Source organism: Adiantum capillus-veneris, chromosome 14 (genome assembly GCF_014529385.1).
Source record: "Adiantum capillus-veneris isolate H3 chromosome 14, ASM1452938v2, whole genome shotgun sequence".
NCBI lineage: Eukaryota > Viridiplantae > Streptophyta > Polypodiopsida > Polypodiales > Pteridaceae > Adiantum > Adiantum capillus-veneris.
Genome location: NC_140944.1, coordinates 70,138,195 through 70,157,689, shown reverse-complemented (window position 1 = coordinate 70,157,689; position 19,495 = coordinate 70,138,195). Strand labels below are relative to the sequence as shown.

Here is a 19,495-nt window from a genome sequence, read left to right as displayed (position 1 = left end):
TGTACATAACAAAAAAGGGATAATTTTGGTGAAGATTTTATTATTTAATAAGAATATAATTTTTTGAATGTATATATATTTGGCCTTATCTTTTCGAGGGATTTTTTTCAATATCAATATTGATATGTTTTAGAGATTTCTAAAACTTTCTTTTTTGAAGAGATTGAGAAAAAAAAAGCTCACCTCATGTCGACTTGGTGATGTCTTGCTTTGAGGACATGCATGCAAATAAAAAGGTCAATCCACATTACTGGCAATGAGAGAGAGAGAGAGAGAGAGAGAGAGAGAGAGAGAGAGAGAGCTGTTTGTATGTGTATGCGCACATGCACATGCATGAGAGAGAGAGAGAGAAAAAAAAAAAAGATTTTATCATTGAGCTCATAGGCACTATATCTCACCAAGGGCATCCTTCAAACCCTTCCAATTTCCAAGATATTATGGTTTTCTTTGCATTATAGTGTATTTTAAAAGGATAGCTAACGGTTTTCACCGGTAAAAAATGGATGAATTGCCTAATAAAAACCAACCTTTACATTGGCAGCGCAAATGAGGAGAGATTGCCCAGTTGACGGACCTGTTACCAGTTCTTGGATATTTTGTTATTTTTATTTTTAAGAGTTATAATGTGGGGCATGCTTAAAAACCTATAAATTCTCTAAATTTTGACACGCAAGGGTGCCTATTAAAAATCAAGCCCAAAGAGAGAGAGAGAGAGAGAGAGAGAGAGAGAGAGGATAATTTTTGAGTGCCTGACGAATGATGCAGTAAGGAAAAGTAGGGAGAGAGAAAGACATAGCAAAATGTTCAAGGGTGTAGGAACAATTTAAAAAGACACTAAAAGTTGCACGAGTCTTCAATAAAAATGAATATCTATGGGAAGAGAGAGAGAGAGAGAGAGAGAGAGAGAGAGAGAGAGAGAGAGATTTTGCTGCCGGGGACCGGGGGAGCATAGAAATTTTGAATGTCATAATTATTGTACTAGAACAATAGCAAGAGGCCTCAAGACCTATGTGGCAAATTTTTGATTCAAGCATATTAATACACACACACACACACACACACATATATATATTTATTTATTTTTAATTTATTTATTCATTTACACACACAGATACATACATTCATATGTACATACACACATATACATATACATGTGTCTCTGTGTGTGTGTATATTTATTTATTTATTTATATACAGAAACACATAGACACATGCATATGTATATGTGTGTGTGTGTGTATAGGGAAAACTACCAAAATACCTCTCTAATTTGTGAAAATTTTCAAAAAGCCCAAAAGTACCCCAAATATTTTGTCATAAATTTCCCAAATTCCCTTCAAATTTTTCAAAATTCCCAAAATACCCTTGGTTGTGAGATTAAATTTCTCCAATGATAAAAAACTTTGTAGCTTTTCATAAGAAGATTGATTATCTTTGAATACAAGAAGCTAAAACTAGAATTTGAGTTGGTTATGTAGGCTTTGGAGATGAATTGCTTCATTATTTTTAGACATAATATGTATATGTATGCATATATGTATACATACGTATAAGAGAGAGAGAGAGAGAGAGAGAGAGAGAGAGAGAGGGAGAGAGAGAGAGAGACTAATGTGTATCATTCCAATTTTATTAAATATTTCAAATCTTTGAAATAATTTAAGGTTTTTTCTATGATGTTAGAATAATCTATAACTTCTTTATTGATGTCAATGGTGGCATCTTTAAAGTTTCCATTAAGAAAATGCTCCCCTACTATGGATATAATGGTGGCAACTAACAAAATGAGTCCATGAAGTTTCTAGGAGAGAAAGAAATGTAGGCCTTGATCCAAGCTAAAACGTAAGAAAATAAATTTGATGTGATCCAAAGTCGAACACTAAAGTAGGGTATGATATTTGTACTCTCAAATTTTCAACAAAGGATATAATGTGCATACAAAAAGACGCTCTTCTACATTGCCTCAATATTCAGTCTCACATGTAAGAGAGCAGGAGCTAAGCCAAATGGTTGGTATGATATAGATTGTGCATAAGGGAATAGTATCAAGCATGTACATGGTGGAATACAATATGCTCTAGCAAAGAGGAACATGCTTTTGTAATTAGGGGAGAGAGGGAGAGAAAGATCAATGGCATGCATGATTTTAGGTCATCGACTTTATTTTAAACCACATCCTTCATTTTAACATAATGGCCAAAACTCTTACAAAAATAAACAACTAAGCAACCTTATTGGAGAGAACTCCTAAGTTTGTTGAACAAAGGCTAACACCTCACAAAAGACAACGTTTATGAGAAGCTCCCAAGCTTGGTTTTGAAGTATGCTTTGCATCATCTTACATATAGACCAAAAGGAGGACTCTCTCTCTCTCTCTACCCACCCCAATAGAAGGAGAGCATTCTAAAGTTTGTTGAACAAAGACTAACACCTCATGAAAGATAATGTTTATGAGAAACTCCCAAGCTTGGTTTTAAAGAATGCTTTGCAATATCTTACATATATTCATGTTTGTTAAAATCTATTAAGAGGTTGTGTCATGCATCATTTTTAAAAATACAATAAACTATACATATAGAAAGAGAATATTGATAGTGTTCTAATTAGAACATAAGATAACCCTATGAGAATACATGCCATGTTTCCTTGGCAACAGCAAAGCTAGGATCACATACTAGTGATGCCAAAAGGCAAAGAAAGAAAAAGGTCAAGCCACTGAAAAGGCAAAGCACTAATGGTCAAGTATAGAGATTATGAGGCTTTGAACTCACCACTCACACACACCCAAAAGGTCAAGCATTTGAATTCTAACTGAAGTCTGCAAAAGTGGTCATAATCTGTCCAACCACAGCGTCCCCTCCCCTCCCCTTCCCTTCCCTTCCCTTCCCTCCCTCTCTCTCTCTCTCTCTCACACACACACACACACACTGTCGCACGCGTACAGACACACGTGAGTCCGTGACGCACCCGCCCAGCAGAGAAGAGCTCAGACGGTATCTCCATACTCTTCTGTGGATTGGGTTTTTAAAGCTGCCCATTTCCTCGCACCACACGGGATCATGTTGCAGAGAATAAAGGTATGCTACAACTTTCGAGATTCATCTTCTATCATGTAATCAGCACCCCCTCTTCTTTGTTGCGCTCGGATCACGCCTCATTTCGTGGCATGCAGCAGATGCAAATCTGTACAGCTGATAGAGATTTGTGCGCCAATATCAAACGTAGAGTCTGTCGTAGGACAGCTCATTCTGACTTCTCGCATTGGGTTTGGATCGAATATCTACACGATACAGATATTGAATCAAGCATGCGTGGATTAAAGAAGTTCTGTACTTAAAGCAGTATCCCTTTTCTGGGATCTTGTTGGATGTCATTTATACTTGAACATGAGATAATGTTACCAGTTGTAATCATCGAGTGTGTGATTGCACTTGAGACGATAGAGAATCAAGGGCAAACCTTATTTCGATACAAATATTAGGTTTGATTAGGTTGTCTTGTGTAAGAGATCATGAAAAAAATGATGGAGCATGTGCATTGATGGTGGGCAAGAAAAATGAGAGCGCAATGAGTATGTCTTCTTTATCACGCTCAAGTAGGATGAGGCATTGAGAGGTTATTTATGTATGTTCTTTTATGAACAAGCATATTGTGCAATTTTAAAGGCTTATATCTGTGCTGAAGACACAAGCATTCATCTTCTGTTATTGGGTGATGTTGGTAGCAATGCTGTTGTCTTGTCTTGATAAAGGATGTATTTGTCTGGTGAAGAGAGCCCATAGGACCATGAGATGTTAAGTCATAAAGCACACCATAGTCAATTGCATCCTTAAAGCTGAATAGTAACACGCCCAGGTTTGCTACATAACTGCCCGCTGGCAATGTTTATTGCAAGAAATTTGAAATCTAGTGGCTTGTTGCTTTTTCGTTTGTAGGCAAGAGAACTGATTTTTTTTTTTGTGTGTGTATGTGTTTGCAGAACGTAGTGAGATTAGGCAGGCGGAAAAAGAGTGGACATGATTTTCGTCATGGGCTTTTTGTGTCTAAAGGAAAATGTAATCATCCTATGGAAGATTTTGCAGTCTCAGAAACAAGGCGTATAGATGGCAATCGTGTAGGTTTGTTTGCAATTTATGACGGTCATGTTGGGCATGAAGTAGCAGAGTATTTGCAAGCCAATTTGCTAAATAACATCCTAAATCAGGTAAGAAAAATTCAGATACATACCTTTCTGCCTTTCTTTTTATTAGGCTGTTTGTTTGCTTTTCTCATTCTTAGTAGTAGCTCTGCTCTTATGAATGCTTTTGTAGGAAACAGAGCAGTTATTTTACATTGTTGATAGGAAGTGCCTTTGTTAACAGTCAATTCTATGAAGGCTATATGTGCATGCTTTGCCACTGTTTGTTCATGTACAGAGGCACATACCCTTGCAGCACATACACATTGAGAGAGAGAGAGAGAGTCTAGAGAGCCACACACACACGTGGACACACATTTGCCTGCGTGCACACACACATGAACATATGGACACGCAGTGCGCACACACTTTTTTTTTTGTAATGCTCATATTACTGGCGGGAAACCTCTTGATGAGGAAAAAGCCACAGAGTAGATAGCGCGCGTGCACACACTTCCCCCCTTGTTTTGCACACTCATGGGATGTTCTTGTCAATGTGTAGGATATTCGAAGATTGTCATACATGAAAAGGTGTGCTGTTTGTAAGTTCACTTAAAGCCTCATCTTGTCATGATTGGTGCAGCCCTCATTTTGGACAGATCCAACGACAGCTATCACAGAAGCATATTTGAAAACGGACAAATGTATCTTAGAGAAGGAGGCTGAACTGGGGATGGGTGGCTCAACTGCAGTGACTGCCATCGTGATTAATGGTGCCAGTGTATATATCGCAAATGTAGGTGACAGTAGGGCAGTCCTATGCAGAGCTGGGGTTGCCACACAGGTTACTGTCGATCATGATCCTGTGTCTGAAAAGGCTAGTATAGAAAGAAAGGGTGGCTTGGTGACGACTTTACCAGGTTTGTTGCCTTTATGAACCCACACATAGATTGGTTATTGTGTTTATCGAAAACTTGGTTTTCCTGTTCTAAAGTTGTGATATAGAGCAATACATTATTTGGTGAGTTGCAATGTAGCTGTTAGAGTTCACCTTCCAAGTGCTTTCCCTCTTGCTTACAAGCTTCTCATGACACGTGCTTTGGCCCTTGGTGGTGGATTAGCCACCCATACACCTACTGGACAGGGATCTCAGGCACACTTAGGGTTTACACTGGCACCTTGCCCGTCTTAGGCCTCTTTTCGCCATTTTATTATTTTGAGGATGAGAGTTTTTTTTTGGTCATTGTATTTGACAGAGATATTTGCCCAACTTACCTTAGCTCACAATATATGTAGCCTAGGGGGCTCTCTGTCTTTTGTCTTGTATTATCCGCAATGGTTACCATCCAGACTTATTGGACTTGCAAGCGTTTTATCTGTTTGTCTTCTCTTTCTCGTGTGCCATTGTCTCTTTCCTCTCTCCTTCCCCTTGTTAAGGAACACATCTATGGCATTTGCAATTGAAGGCAAGCCATGGGAGAGAAGCAACGTGCAGAAGCGCAGAGAGAGAGAGAGAGAGAGAGAGAGAGAGAGAGAGAGAGAGAGAGAGAGAGAGAGAGAGAGAGAGAGAGAGAGAGTTGATCGACCAATAAAAACGCTAGTTCAAAACAATTGATTAAAGTAGTTTTGATCGATGATCTATCAACAGTTCCCCCAGTCACGTGGGCTCGGTCACTTGCTGCTAGAGGCAACCACCACCGTCAGTAGGTACTGCCGTGTGAGCTATGGAGGGTGATACTGTAACGGGAATAGGCACCACGTGCCAACGGAAAAGAACAGACCGAACGACTTTAAGCAGTTCAAATAACAACTGAACTGAAAGAGATGCACGACACACGAGACGCGGAGTGGCAGAGTTCCACCCCAAGAGAGCATTGGCCCCAAACCTTGGTGCCCCTTTCGGTATTTTTTTATATTGCTTCAACATGGTACAACCCCCATGGCTCTGCTCTGCATCCCTCGGGGGTAGACTGCTAGAGTGAGAGCCCATGGGTCATATTTAAAGGCCTTTGGTGTCTAAAAGCAGTTTACATGAAAAGCTTCAAAATCTCAAAGCATGTGGGTTCAAAAGCATAGCGCAAATCAGCTAGCGCAAAAGTAGGAAACCTGCATAGCTGCCGCGTGACACTGTCAGCATGGATTGCGGGGGTTCCTTAGTCTGCCACATCAGCATGCCAGCGCGTTTTGCGGGGGTTCTGTAGAGCAACGCCACGTCATCACCTCTTAAAAAAAAAAAAGTAGCGCGAAGAAAGACGGCTAGCCTTGGAGTGTGAGCACGAGCAAGCACGCTTGGCAGCCAAAGACAGAAGGGTAGCCTTGGAGCGTGAGCGTGAGCAAGTGCGCTTGGCGGCCGAAGATAGATGAGTGGCCTTGGAGTTAGAGCGTGAGGCGCAGAGAGACCAACGCATGCAAGAGTTGATCCTACAGGTACTCACCTTGAAACCCGAGCCGGTCAAAGATATTGGTGGTTCATCAAGTGGTGCAAGCTGAGATTCGGATTCCAACAACCCCGTCACTGAGGAGTTAACATTCAGTAAGTGTGAAGGTAAGATTGATGCTAATGCTATTCATTCTTGGTTGCATCAATTTAATGCTTGTTTTGCAACAACTAAGAAGACAGGGAATAGCAAAGTTTTGATGGCAGCCATGTATCTTGCTATTATGCCATTAACTGGTATCAAGCGTGGCAAGAGGAGCAATTGGCCACACACGTAGAGGAAGCCGAGGAAGACGTGCCCCTTTCTTTCAGCTAGGCCGACTTCCAAGACAAGCTCAAGACGCGGTTCTTGCCACCTCAGTACCTAGCGTGGTTAAAAGAAGATTGGCGCAATCTCAAGCAAATCGGTACCCCAGTCATGTCTTTTTCTAACCGTGTTTTGCAGCTTGGCACCTAATTACGCAAATCGGATGCGAAGTGCAAAGAGGCTTTTTTTTTCGGGTTGGACGAATATATCAGTTTTGACGTCGAAGTCCTTGATCTTGTATATCTCAACAAGGCGGTAGCGATTGCTCTCACAGAGGAGATGAAACACAATAAGGGAAAGCCTAAAGAGAACAAGACTTCTCAAAGTACCTCTCAGAATCCTCAAGACCCTAAGAACGGTAAGAATGGTAACTCTTCTAGCCAATCTTCCTTTAGTCTTTTAGAAAAGAACACTCAAAATGAACCTAAGGGTAAAGCTAAAACACTTGCTAAATCTAAGCTAACCCCAGATGAAAAAGCTACACAAGGAATCATAGGAGGATACATCACGGCAGAATAACAAGTCATTTATTCTAAGGAAGGTCGATGTTATCATTGTCACGTCAAGGGTCACATAAAAGAACATGTCCTAAGATTGAATCTAACGAATCTAAAGAACCCACAGAACCCATATCCTCTGTTAATGCCATAAATGAGCATACTAGTGTGTCCCAAGTTTCTCATGATCCTCCCATTGATGAGTCTCTCATGAAGTGTTATGGTCATGTGAATGGTCAACACATGGTGGTCTTGTTTGATTCTGGTAGTATGCATGATGTGATTAATGACTCTCTTGTCAAAAGAGCCCGCTTGGAGGTTCGCAAGACATCTCTTTCTGAGGTGTCGGGCTTACATGAGAGTGCCTTGATGTGTTATTCACAGTTTAACAAGTGTCCTTCCGCAGAAAATTTGTGGTGTCTTCTCTTTCAGGATGTAATATGCTTCTTGGCATTCGATGGTTTCGTAAGCATAACCTCTCATTGATTGGGCGGACAATACTTTCACTTTCAATGCCAAAAGTGACTCTCCCATTGTCATTCGTAGGGAGCAAGTTGTTCATTCTTCACCTCTCATTTCTAATGTACAAGCGAAGTTTGAAAAGAAACAGGAGAAGGAGACCCTTAGTCTTTTCTTCTTCAAAGCACGACACACATGATTTGCATGATAAAGATGTGATTGTTCACAAGGATGATGGTTTAGTTGATGTTTTTTCTAGTGAAGCTAACCTTTGAGATCTAAGAAAACCCACTCAAGAAGTATTGTGTGTTCGCATGCTTAGTCAACACGCATTGTTCGAGTGTTTCATTCGTGACGGTTTCTTGTATTTTCGTCACTATCTTTACTTGTTCCCTTTTCATAGGCATGCCGTATTGTACAATGCACATGATTCACTCATGGATGAGCACGGATGTATGCGGATTTCTATTGAAAAGAACAAAAGTTTGCATGACACAGTCTTAGAAAGAGCACAAGAAAATTTTTCCATCAAGCATTGGCATTTCCATTGTGATTTTCCACAGTTGATAGATTTAGATCAGAAAGTCAAGATTCGACCCCATTGTTTGCGTGTGTTTGGTAAACGGTTTGGCACTCCGTCCCTTGGTTCATCTCAATTGCATGTGTAGTCATTTAGGAAGCATAGTATTTTTCCAATCACTCTACATGGAATGGGTATGTTCGTGATTTTGTGTTAGAAGTGATTTCAGGAATTTTCCTCCTCGGAGATTCTTGAAGAGGTAGATGCAAGACCATTGAAGCAGCCACATATCACTTTGTATTGCTTTTGGCGCAGCCCAAAGAAGCAAGCATTGCAGAGCTTTATGAAGTTCAAGTATCGCACGACCCACGCATCAGAGTGGGCCGACGAAGAGTCCCTCTCAAGATTCCAGACGCTGTTGGCGATCTCCCTCGATGCCATATAGTTGGGTACGAGTACCTCACTTTGAAAAGGAGGGGATGTCACCTGCACATCTAACTCTATGTGCATTTGGACAAGCTACTTCAGGTCTAGGGTTCAGGTCATCTTAAGAAGTGTTCAGGCACCTTTGTGAGCCTGTGCGCAGGCCGTGCATGTCCAGGCACTTAGAGTAGTTGCATATCCTCTGGTTGCACACACCATGATCATCAGCATTACCGTCAGTAGCCATCATGAGCATTTTTTAGTGCATTGGTACCATTTTTCCTATTTTAGCCATTTTTCACTTATTATTAATAAGTGACTTTGTTGGGAAATTGGGCAGGGCAAACTGGCTAAGTCAATATATAAGAAAAGCTAGCGCTAGCACTTTCTGGCTGAAGAGGCAGCAGATACACAAGCACCTTCTCAGCAAGACCGGCAAGATCTCCTAGCGTTTTATAGCCATCAAGACCTGTGGCGTTTTTGTAGCAGATCAGCCCTAGCGTTTTTTGCAGCAGATTGCCTAGCATTTTTTGCAGCAGATACAACATCAGGCCTAGCGTTTTTGGAACAACAGATTGCCCCTAGCGTTTGCAATTTCTTGGTGACAGAACCAGTTTTTGCATCAGCGTTTTCCATTTTCAGCACTTAGACTCCGCATAGCAGCCCCAAACCTCGCAGATTTCACCTTCCCGCAACAGATTTTCGCCGCACGGTCAGATCAGCCAGTGTTTGCAGTTTCAGCCCGCTATTCGCAGATTTCAGCATCTGTGTTTTCAGCGCAACGTCGTCGCGTCATCGTCCTCGCCAACACAATGTCAGAATTTAGCATATACCAGATTTGCAGATTTCAGTCCCTAGCATTTTCAGTTTTCAGCCCGTCTCGTCGTCGTCCTCATCGTCGGCAAGTCCATTGCATCTAGACCATTGTACGAGATTTGTGCAATCAGTAGCATAGACCTCTCTCGCCATAGAGAGTGGGGCTGTCGGAGGAGGGTTTGACAACATTCTGGTGTCGTATTCTTCTCTGTCTTTTCTCTCAGTCTCAGCACCTTCATTCACAGTGTCATTCACTTTGTTTGTGATCATTTGCACTCTCTCATTAAGGGAGCGGAAGGCTCTCCCTTGCGTGTAAGTAAAAGGAACCCTTGAGCACAGTTCAGAGCACTCATCTTGAGCAAAGTTCAACATTTACTTCCGCTGCACCTTACATTCTACTAGTTGTCACAACTTCTTCTATATCTTTCAACGGGTCTCTGACCTCTTTCTGTCCGGAGTCTGTCCCTTTAGGTCATGCTACTTGCCCCGGTGATTCTGCTCCCTCTCCCTCTTCCTCAATTCTCTACATGGGATTGCCTTGTCTGGCCCTTGATTGGTTTTTTGTATGGTGGACCGGTGTTGATTCTTGGCACGTTAGACACTTCTTTTGGACATGTTCCTCTCCATGTTAAGTATTGACATGTGGGTGCCTACTTGTTACTCTCTTTCGTACTACTTGGTGGTTCTCTAGCCTTGCCTCTCTCTGGTGGAGCTTTTGTTTTGCTTCCACTTTGGTCACTTTCTATAGAACTCTTCAACGACTTGTTGCATGGTCAGCCACTCCATCAACTTCCTTGTGACTTGAACGGTGTCATCTCAGCCTTGGACAACAGCACATTGGCACTGTATGGGTGTGATTCTTGCATTTTTCTCGGCAATTTTTCAGCGTTGGTTGTTGAGGGGGGTGAGTTCACCTTCCTCTTGCTTTTCCTCTTGCTTATAGGCTTCTCATCACATGGTACAATGTGGGTTTTGTTTCTTTAGATTTTTTGGGATCCTCGTATGTTGTTTAAATGTTTCTGTAAATGGTTTCTGTGGTAAAGAGTTGAAAAGTCTCTCATAAATATACTCGAGCTGCTCAAAACCAGGACAACACTTCTTACTGAATTTTTAAAAGGTTTTCTAATTAACCAAGCATTTGTCACGTGACACATCCCAACCCTATGTGTCCGTGGACAAGCTACACCACAGCAGGGTTCAGTTAGTCAAGTCAAGTCTAGATTAGCAGTGATCTGGCACTTTTGTGAGTCTATTTGTAGACCGTGCATGCCCAGTCACTTAGCAATAGATGCATATCCTCCGGTTGCACACAGCATGATCATCAGTATTCCCTTCAGAATCCATCAGATTCAATCAGGGGAATTTTCCAATGCATTTAGCCTATTTTCCTATTTTTGGTTATTTTCACTTATTATTTTTAAGTGACTTTCCAACAAAAGTAGGTAGGGCAATTTTGCTAAGTTAAAATATAAGCAAACCCAAGTTAGCACTTTCTGGCAGAAGAGGCAGCAGGAGCTTCCCGCTCAACAGGCAACTTCTCAGCAGTACCCCCCCCCCCCTCAGCACCCCCTAGCGTTTTTCAAGCAGTACCATCGCCACCCTAACTCCATCCCTGGCGTTTCCCCCACAGCATCCAGCATCACCATCAAGTCCCATTCTCTGGCGTTTTCCCGCGACCCACAGGCCTCAGCCCTTAGGGTTTTGACTCAGCAAACTTCAGCCAAGAGCAGCAAATTACTAGCGCTAGCATTGCTGCACACTTCAGCGTTTTTCCAGTGTTGGATACTTGCAGATCTCAGCGTTTTTCAGCCAGCGATCTCAGCAGCAAAAACGCAGATTTTCAGCCTTGACAAACATAGGGTTTCAGCAGATGAACAGTAGCAGATCAGCCCCAGATTGGTTGCAAAAGTTCGCCCATCTTTAGCCAATAAAACGCAACCAAAACAGTCATTTTCAGCCACCGAAACAGCCATGAAATTCAGCGATTAGAAGATCCCAGATTCCAGCCATCAAGTTGTCGTCGTCATCAGCATAGTCCCATTGCATCAATCCATTGCATACGCATTGTACACCTTTGTGCAATCAAAGTAGACCACTCTCGCCGACGAGAGTGGGGCCTTCGGAGGAGGGTTTTACAACCCCTCGGGTGTCGTATCTCTTCTCTCTCCTTCTCTCAGTCTCATTCACTTGCACGCACAATATCCACTCACTTTGTTCGTGATCATAGCACTCTCCATAAGAGGGAAGGCTCTCTCCTTCCCTAAGAACTAAAAGGAACCTTGAGCAATAAAGATCACTAATCTTGAGAAAATACAACATTCATTCCGTTGCACCTTACATTGCTATCAGAGCTTTGGCAGTGTTCTGTATTACTCAAGGAAAGAACCACAAGAACCACATGAATTTTTTTTGCTTGTTGCGGTCGCATGAACCGAAGTTTACTTGGACGTGGCGATTCCTAATCGTGTTTTGTTTAAGAGTGACAGGAATCCCAAGAAAGAAGGGCTCATCCAGCCTCCCCGTGTGTCTCTTTTCACTCATTGAGAGCGGACCGTGCACTTAGCTGCCGGCAATCGACGTGAGGTGGGAAAAAGCAACCTTGGTGTGAGCGCAAGGCAGCCAAGGGGTGTGCCCGCAGAAAAGAGTAGAACTTGGGTGAAGAGAAGATCCTTCTCAACGCGATTTGCAAGCGAAAGAAACCCTCAAGAACCTCAAGAACCCAAGAACCCAAGAACCAAGATCCTCAAGAACCAAGTTTCTCGTGAACTTAAGAACCAAAGATCCTAGTGCATGGTTGTCACCCGAAGCGGAATGGATACTTCGCATACAGGTAATGAGCATGAGAGAGGCGATGAAGGATTCTCCCCACCAGGAGATTTTTCCAACCCTCCCCCTTCGTCGTCTACGCAACGAGTTGTCCTAACTCCAATGGAGATGATGGTTAAGTCAACATTGGACATGATGCTGGCACAGCAAGAAACGACTCGCCTTACGATGGAACGAAATGAAAGAAACGCACTACAACAACAAGAAGCGACTCGCCTTACCATAGAAGCGAATCGAGTTGCGCTGGTACAACAAGAAGCTAATCGCCTTGCTTTTGAATGCGAGCGCGATGAACGCAATGAACGAAAAGCCGAAAAGGATGCCGAGCGTGAAGCTCAAAGGGAGCTACGCACTCAAGAATTTATTTCCCACGTGCTAGCCTCGAAGACCAAACCACCCAAAGATCGTGGAAGTTCGTTAAGTGGCGCAAGCCACGACGCGGATTACAACCATCCAGTCACAGAAAAGTTGACCTTCAGTAAGTATGACGGTAAGATGGATGCTACAGTTATTCATTCTTGGTTGCATCAATTAATGCTTATGTTCGCGACAACTAAGGAAGAAAGGAAATAGCAAGGTTTTGACGGCAGCTTTTGTACATTGCCGGTGATGCCATCAATTGGTACCACGCATGGTAAGAGGCACAGCTAGCCGCGCACCTAGAGGCAACCGACGGATTTCACGTCCCTTTCCTTCGATTGGGATTGTTTTCAAGACAAGCTCAAGGCGTGGTTTATGCCACCTCAGTACTTCGCACGATTGAAGGACGATTGGCGCGCTCTCAAGCAAAATGGTATGCCAGTTATGTCCTTTTCTAATCGTGTTTTGCAGCTAGGTACCCAATTACGCATGTTGGATGATGAACGCAAAGAGGCATTCCTTTTTGGATTAGACGACTATATCAAGTTCGATGTAGAAGTCTTCGATCCAATCGATCTCAACAAGGCGGTAGCGATTGTTCTCGCACAGGAGATGAAGCACAAACAAGGGAAAGCCTAAGGAGAACAAGACTTCCACAAGTATCTCGCAGACTTCTCAAAACCCGCAGAACGGTAAGAATGATCACTCTTCTAACCAATCTTCCAACAGTATCTCATCAAAGAATTCTTCCAAGAATCTAAGGGTAAGGCTAACACAATTGCTAAACCTAAGCTTACTCCAGATGAAAAGGTAGCACAAAGAATTGTTGGAGGTTACATCACTTCGGAAGAACAAAGCACGTATTCTAAGGAAGGTCGTTGTTTTCATTGTCACATTAAGGGTCACATAAAAAGAACATGTCCTAAGCTTGAATCGAATGAATCTAAAGAACCCACAGCACCCACTACATCTGTCAATGCAATGAATGATAACACGATTGTGCCCAAAGTTTCTCAGGACCCTCCCATTGATAATTCTCTCATTAATGTTATGGTCGTATGTCGGGGCACCGTTTTGTCATATTGTTTGACCAGGTAGTATGCATGATGTGATCAGTTCCTCTCTTGTTGAGAGAGCCCGTCTCGAGGTTAGTCCGAGATCTCCTATCGAGGTCTCTGGCTTTCGTCCTGGTATGGACGCTCTCATCACAGAGGAATGCCTTGATGTGTTGTTTGCAATTCAACAGACTGCCTTCACTAGAAGATTTGTTGTTTCTCCTCTCTCAGGATGTGATATGATTTTAGGCATTCGATGGTTTCGTGAGACTAACGCTCTCATTGATTTTGAGGCTAACGCTTTAACTCTCAATGCCAAAAGTGATTCTCCTACTGTCTTTCATGGAGTGGACATTGCTCCTTCTCCATCTCTCATTGCTAATATGCACAGGACAAGGTTGAAAGGATTCGGAATAAGGAGATTCTCTCAATCTCTTTTTCTCCACAGCATGACACACAGGATTTGCATGATTATGAGAAGCAGGATGATTTGAAGGATAATGATTTTCATGATGATTTGGATGACAATGACAAGTATGATGATTTGCATGATCAAGATGTGATTTCTCACAAGCATGATGAGTTGCATGAAGATGATGTGATTGTTCACACGGATGAGGTATTAGTGAATGCTTTTTCTAGCGAAGCTAACCTCGTTGCAGATTCGATCAATCACGAAGGATCGATCTTGGCTCTCGAGCCTTGGTCCAAAGAACCCTCACAGGAAGTATTATGTGTTTCGCATGATTGATACGCACGCATTGTTCGAATGTTTCATTCGTGACGGTTTCTTGTATTTTTTAGTCAATATCGTTATGTGATTCCTTTTCCTAGGCATGACACATTGTATGTTGAGCACGTTTCTCTCATGAATGAGCACGAAATGTATGTGCGGACTGTTCATGAAAAGCTGAAAAGTTTGTATGTAAGGAAGTCGCATTCCATGTCTCTTCTTTGGCATGACAGAGTTTCCGAAAGAGCACATGATAGTATGAGCACCAAGCATGGGCATTTCCATTGTGATTTGCCATAGTTGATTGCTTTCGATCAGACAGAAAAGATTCGATCTCATTGTTTGCATGTGTTTGATGAACGGTTTGTCACTCCGTCCTTATGTTCATCTACATTGCATACACAGTCTTTGGGAGAAGACAAGTTTTTTTTCCTTCACTTTACATGGAATGGGTATGTTCATGGTTTTGTGTTGGAGATGGTTTCATGAATTTTCAGCTATGGAGATTCTTGAAGATGAAAGAAGCAGGTCTCTAGACGAAGTTGAAGCAAGGAAGGAGCCACAGAGGACTTTGTGTCGCTTTCGGCGCGGCCCAAAGAAGCAAGCGTTGCAGACCTTTATGAAGTTCAAGTACCGCATGACCCACACATCAGAGTGGGCTGGCGAAGAGTCCCTTCCAGGATTCCGGATGCTGTTGGCGATCTCTCTCGACGCCATACAGTTCGGTACCAGTATCTCACTTTGAAAAGGAGGGGATGTCACGTGACACATCCCAACCCTATGTGTCCGTGGACAAGCTACACCACAGCAGGGTTCAGTCAGTCAAGTCAAGTCTAGATTAGCAGTGATCTGGCACTTTTGCGAGTCTATTCGTAGACCGTGCATGCCCAGTCACTTAGCAATAGATGCATATCCTCCGGTTGCACACAGCATGATCATCGTATTTCCCTCAGAATCGATCAAATTCAATCAGGGGAATTTTCCAGTGCATTTAGCCTATTTTCTTATTTTTGGTTATTTTTACTTATTATTTTTTAAGTGACTTTCCAACAAAAGTAGGTAGGGCATTTTTGCTAAGTTAATATATAAGCAAACCCAATTAGCACTTTCTGGCAGAAGAGGCAGCAGGAGCTTTCCGCTCAACAGGCAACTTCTCAGCAGTACCCCCCGCCTCAGCACCCCCTTAGCGTTTTTCAAGCAGTACCATCGCCACCCTCACCCCATCCCTGGCGTTTCCCCCACAGCATCCAGCATCGCCATCAAGTCCCCATTCTCTGGCGTTTTCCTGCGACCCACAGGCCTAGCGTTTTGACTCAGCAAACTTCAGCCAAGAGCAGCAAATTACTAGCGCTAGCATTGCTGCACACTTCTGAGCGTTTTTTCAGTGTGTTGAATACTTGCAGATCTCAGCGTTTTTCAGCCAGCGATCTCAGCAGCAAAAACGCAGATTTTCAGCCTTGACAAACACAGGGTTTCAGCAGATGAACAGTAGCAGATCAGCCCTAGATTGGTTGCAAAAGTTTTCCCATCTTTAGCCAAGAAAACGCAACCAAAACAGTCATTTTCAGCCACCGAAACAGCATGAAATTCAGCGATTAGAAGATCCCAAATTCCAGCCATCAAGTCGTCGTCGTCATCACCGTCGTCCTCATTGGCATAGTCCCATTGCATGAGTCCATTGCATACGCATTGTACACCTTTGTGCAATCAAAGTGACCCACTCTTGCCGACGAGAGTTGGGGCCTTCGGAGGAGGGTTTTACAACCCCTCGGGTGTCGTATCTCTTCTCTCTCCTTCTCTCAGTCTCATTCACTTGCACGCACAATATCCACTCACTTTGTTCGTGATCATAGCACTCTCCATAAGACGGAAGGCTCTCTCCTTCCCTAAGAACTAAAAGGAACTTTGAGCAATAAAGATCACTAATCTTGAGAAAATACAACATTCATTCCGCTGCACCTTACAGCATTAATGGAAATCTTTTTCTTCAGGCGATTGTCCACGGGGTCAATGGACAGCTTGCTGTGGGGCGCGCTTTTGGTGACAAAAATTTAAAAGCACTTCTAAGAGTGGATCCGGATGTTTATTGTGTTCTCGTTCAGATGACTGACGAGTTTCTAATACTGGCGAGTGATGGTTTGTGGAAGGTACAATCTGAAAAATTTCATGTCTCTAGCAATGTTTTTAAGGGCTGCCTTGATCTGTGATGTACACTTGTGTCTCCTCTATCTTCTCTATTATAGATATGTATGTATGGTATGTCGTCCTTTTAAAGTGAATCCAGGGTTTTCACGATTTCATTTAGATATAGATAGATGTGGATGTAAGTGAGGGTATCTGTGTGTATGCATGTGTACATACAATGTATACATATACACAGGCTTGCGTACAGGGCTGTCTCAAGAAGCATTTTGTAAGAACTTTTGCTTAATCCTTATGTATGTACAGGCGGTAGAGAACCAAGCTGCAGTGGACTTGGTAAGAGAGGTGAAGGATCCAAAAGTTGCTGCGAAACAGCTAGTGGATTATGCTATTCAGCTGAACAGCAAAGATGACATATCATGTGTTGGTGGTTCGATTCCATTAATTTCATGGAGTACAGAGTTTTAAGTGTTTTGGCCAAGTGTGTGTGTGCAGCGTAGTTTCTTGGTGCAGGGGTGGCATGAGATGTTTGGTTGTATAGTATACAATGAATGCTGGCTCCAGTATTAGAGTACAGGTTGGTGTCAATTTGCATAAGAATGGATCAGGGGCTCATATGCTTCTAACCTTTTAAGCAAATTAATTGGGTCCAGCAGATCACAATCGATTGTAAATTCTTGTAACCCATCTTGCTTGTTATGGGGCCTGTCAGGAGTCATGTTCAAGAAAGTGGATCAATTTTCTTAGCTCATGGCAAGGTTATATGATGTGAAAAATTGTAAACCTGTTGGGAAATGTATAATAAGCGGCCTGATATTCAGGCAAACGTGCGTCCTTTGTATCTTTTGAAGTTCTCTCTATTATGGTGTCAGATATTTGCCCTGATTGTTTCATATGAAGGTTGTGGCAAGTAGGAATCAGCCTCAGACAGAAAATGCTTACTACTCTTCCGACAACATTAAGGGCTTTTGTTTTCATCTTGCTTTATTTTTTTGGTTTTTCTGTTGCCCGGACCTGCATGTGTGCTTGTGTGTTTGGGCATGTATTGACTGCTGTACTTCAGTGTTCAAATAATCAGGCCATATATTGGAGAAGATTTATCCATGGGAGCGATCCTGGTCCTGCCTGTTGTGTGTGGGGGGACTGCTCTTGGGTTTCCTAACTATTGTGTACTTGAGCCATTACTGCAAATGCTTGTGCAAATAGTGTTTTAAAGGCCTGCCATCATGGTTGATGTTCACCTTCATATCAGCCATTTGTAGCCTAGCAAAGCAAGGCAAGGCATTGATACATTTGAATGTGGCTGGGAAAGGCTTTATAGAATTGATTACAAAGGAAGGCACAGCAGTGTCAATGCTTGGGGGATTCACGAAGGCCTACTGCATTGTAAATAGGGGGGTGGTTATACAAGGGGAAAAAAGGTGCATTTTACTAAGAATGGTCTTTTATATAGGTGCACGTGGATGTCTTCTTATTATGACTATAGTGAATCCCTTGGTGTGAGAAGATGCTGATGTAGATGACATTATTGAAATCCATGTATTTTCTAGAAACCAAACAATTGTCCTTTTTGGGATGTAGAAAAATGTTTAAGTGCAATTCGATGTGGCAGCAGTGGAGGGGTGTACATTATACAATTGGCCAGGTAGTGATATTAAGGCAAGTTTTGGGTTTTGTAAACTTTTTTTATTTGTAATGGAAAACAACCGCTCTTCTAGCTCTTCTCACTGATGTGAACATGGCTTTATAATATGGTGCTTGTGAGGTGTGACATTGTCGTCTTCTCCATCAGTGACCAGGGTAAGCACAAGACTTGAAAGAATGAAGTTTCAGTTTTTCCCCTTTCTAAGACTCCATACATTCTTCTAAGTTCTTACAAAAGATGGATGTGTTTTGTGCAAAGCCACAAGCATTGATCCTTTCAAGATTTCAGGTGGCAAAATGAATGATTGTATAGATGTGAAACTAGCCAAACCTTGCGACAAGCAATTGAAGCTTGCTATAATCATAGAGAAGAGACAACATAAATGGATCGTAATGTTTTAAAACTGCGCCTTATTGCAGGAACATGCTAATTAGTTTTGCTTGAAATCAGATTTATGGTCACATTGATAGTGCTTGTGCCATTGAATGCGTGCAAGGAAGATGGCTTTATCAAGAATAAGGAGGCTATTGCATGAAGTGGGATATTGGATGGAGAATCAGGCCCCTTGCTAAGCTCTTCAAAGTTTCTATTAGAATAGTCTATCACCAATGATGCATGCTCACTTGTAAAAGATGGAAGGTCTCATATTGTCTACACCAAAGTAAAATGTCATTTGTGTTTCTACACCAAAGAAAAAGTGCTATGAACATGAATAGGTAAGCCATGTAGGAAATTATTATTCCATGAAATGAGTTTGAGTAATATTCAGCATTATAGATTTTTCAGTGATTTTCCACTTTTTGACCCCAATCTAAGAGGATAATAAGACAATGGAGGATATTAAGGTAATACAATTTGAAAAGCCATTTAATAAATTTCAACTCTGATTTAGTGCACAAATAACCTTAGATTCTTAATGGGACTCTTATCAAGTATTTTTATTAATTATATTGAATATGCTTGATCTCACATATTACACAAAATGATACATAATGAAAGTTGTGAATCAAGTTATAATTTTGTAACATGGGTGCTTTGATCAAGTTAAAGAGCATTTTTTCACCCAGTGAGATATTTTTAAAGAAGACACAATCCCAAAAAAAGGATGGCATTCAAGCAACTCACCCCCATGAACAAGACACAATCCCAAAAAAAAGATGG

General features: G+C 42.1%; 1 pseudogene across 1 annotated transcript; it reads left to right on the top strand.

Moving 5' to 3' along the window:
- The first annotated feature begins 2,840 nt into the window (after positions 1-2,840).
- On the top strand, positions 2,841-17,134 carry LOC147442585 (putative protein phosphatase 2C 58; annotated as a pseudogene). The gene is made up of 5 exons (XR_015190201.1): positions 2,841-3,074; positions 3,977-4,201; positions 4,758-5,034; positions 16,539-16,694; positions 16,996-17,134. The product of XR_015190201.1 is annotated as a putative protein phosphatase 2C 58 (transcript).
- The last annotated feature ends 2,361 nt before the right edge of the window (positions 17,135-19,495 follow it).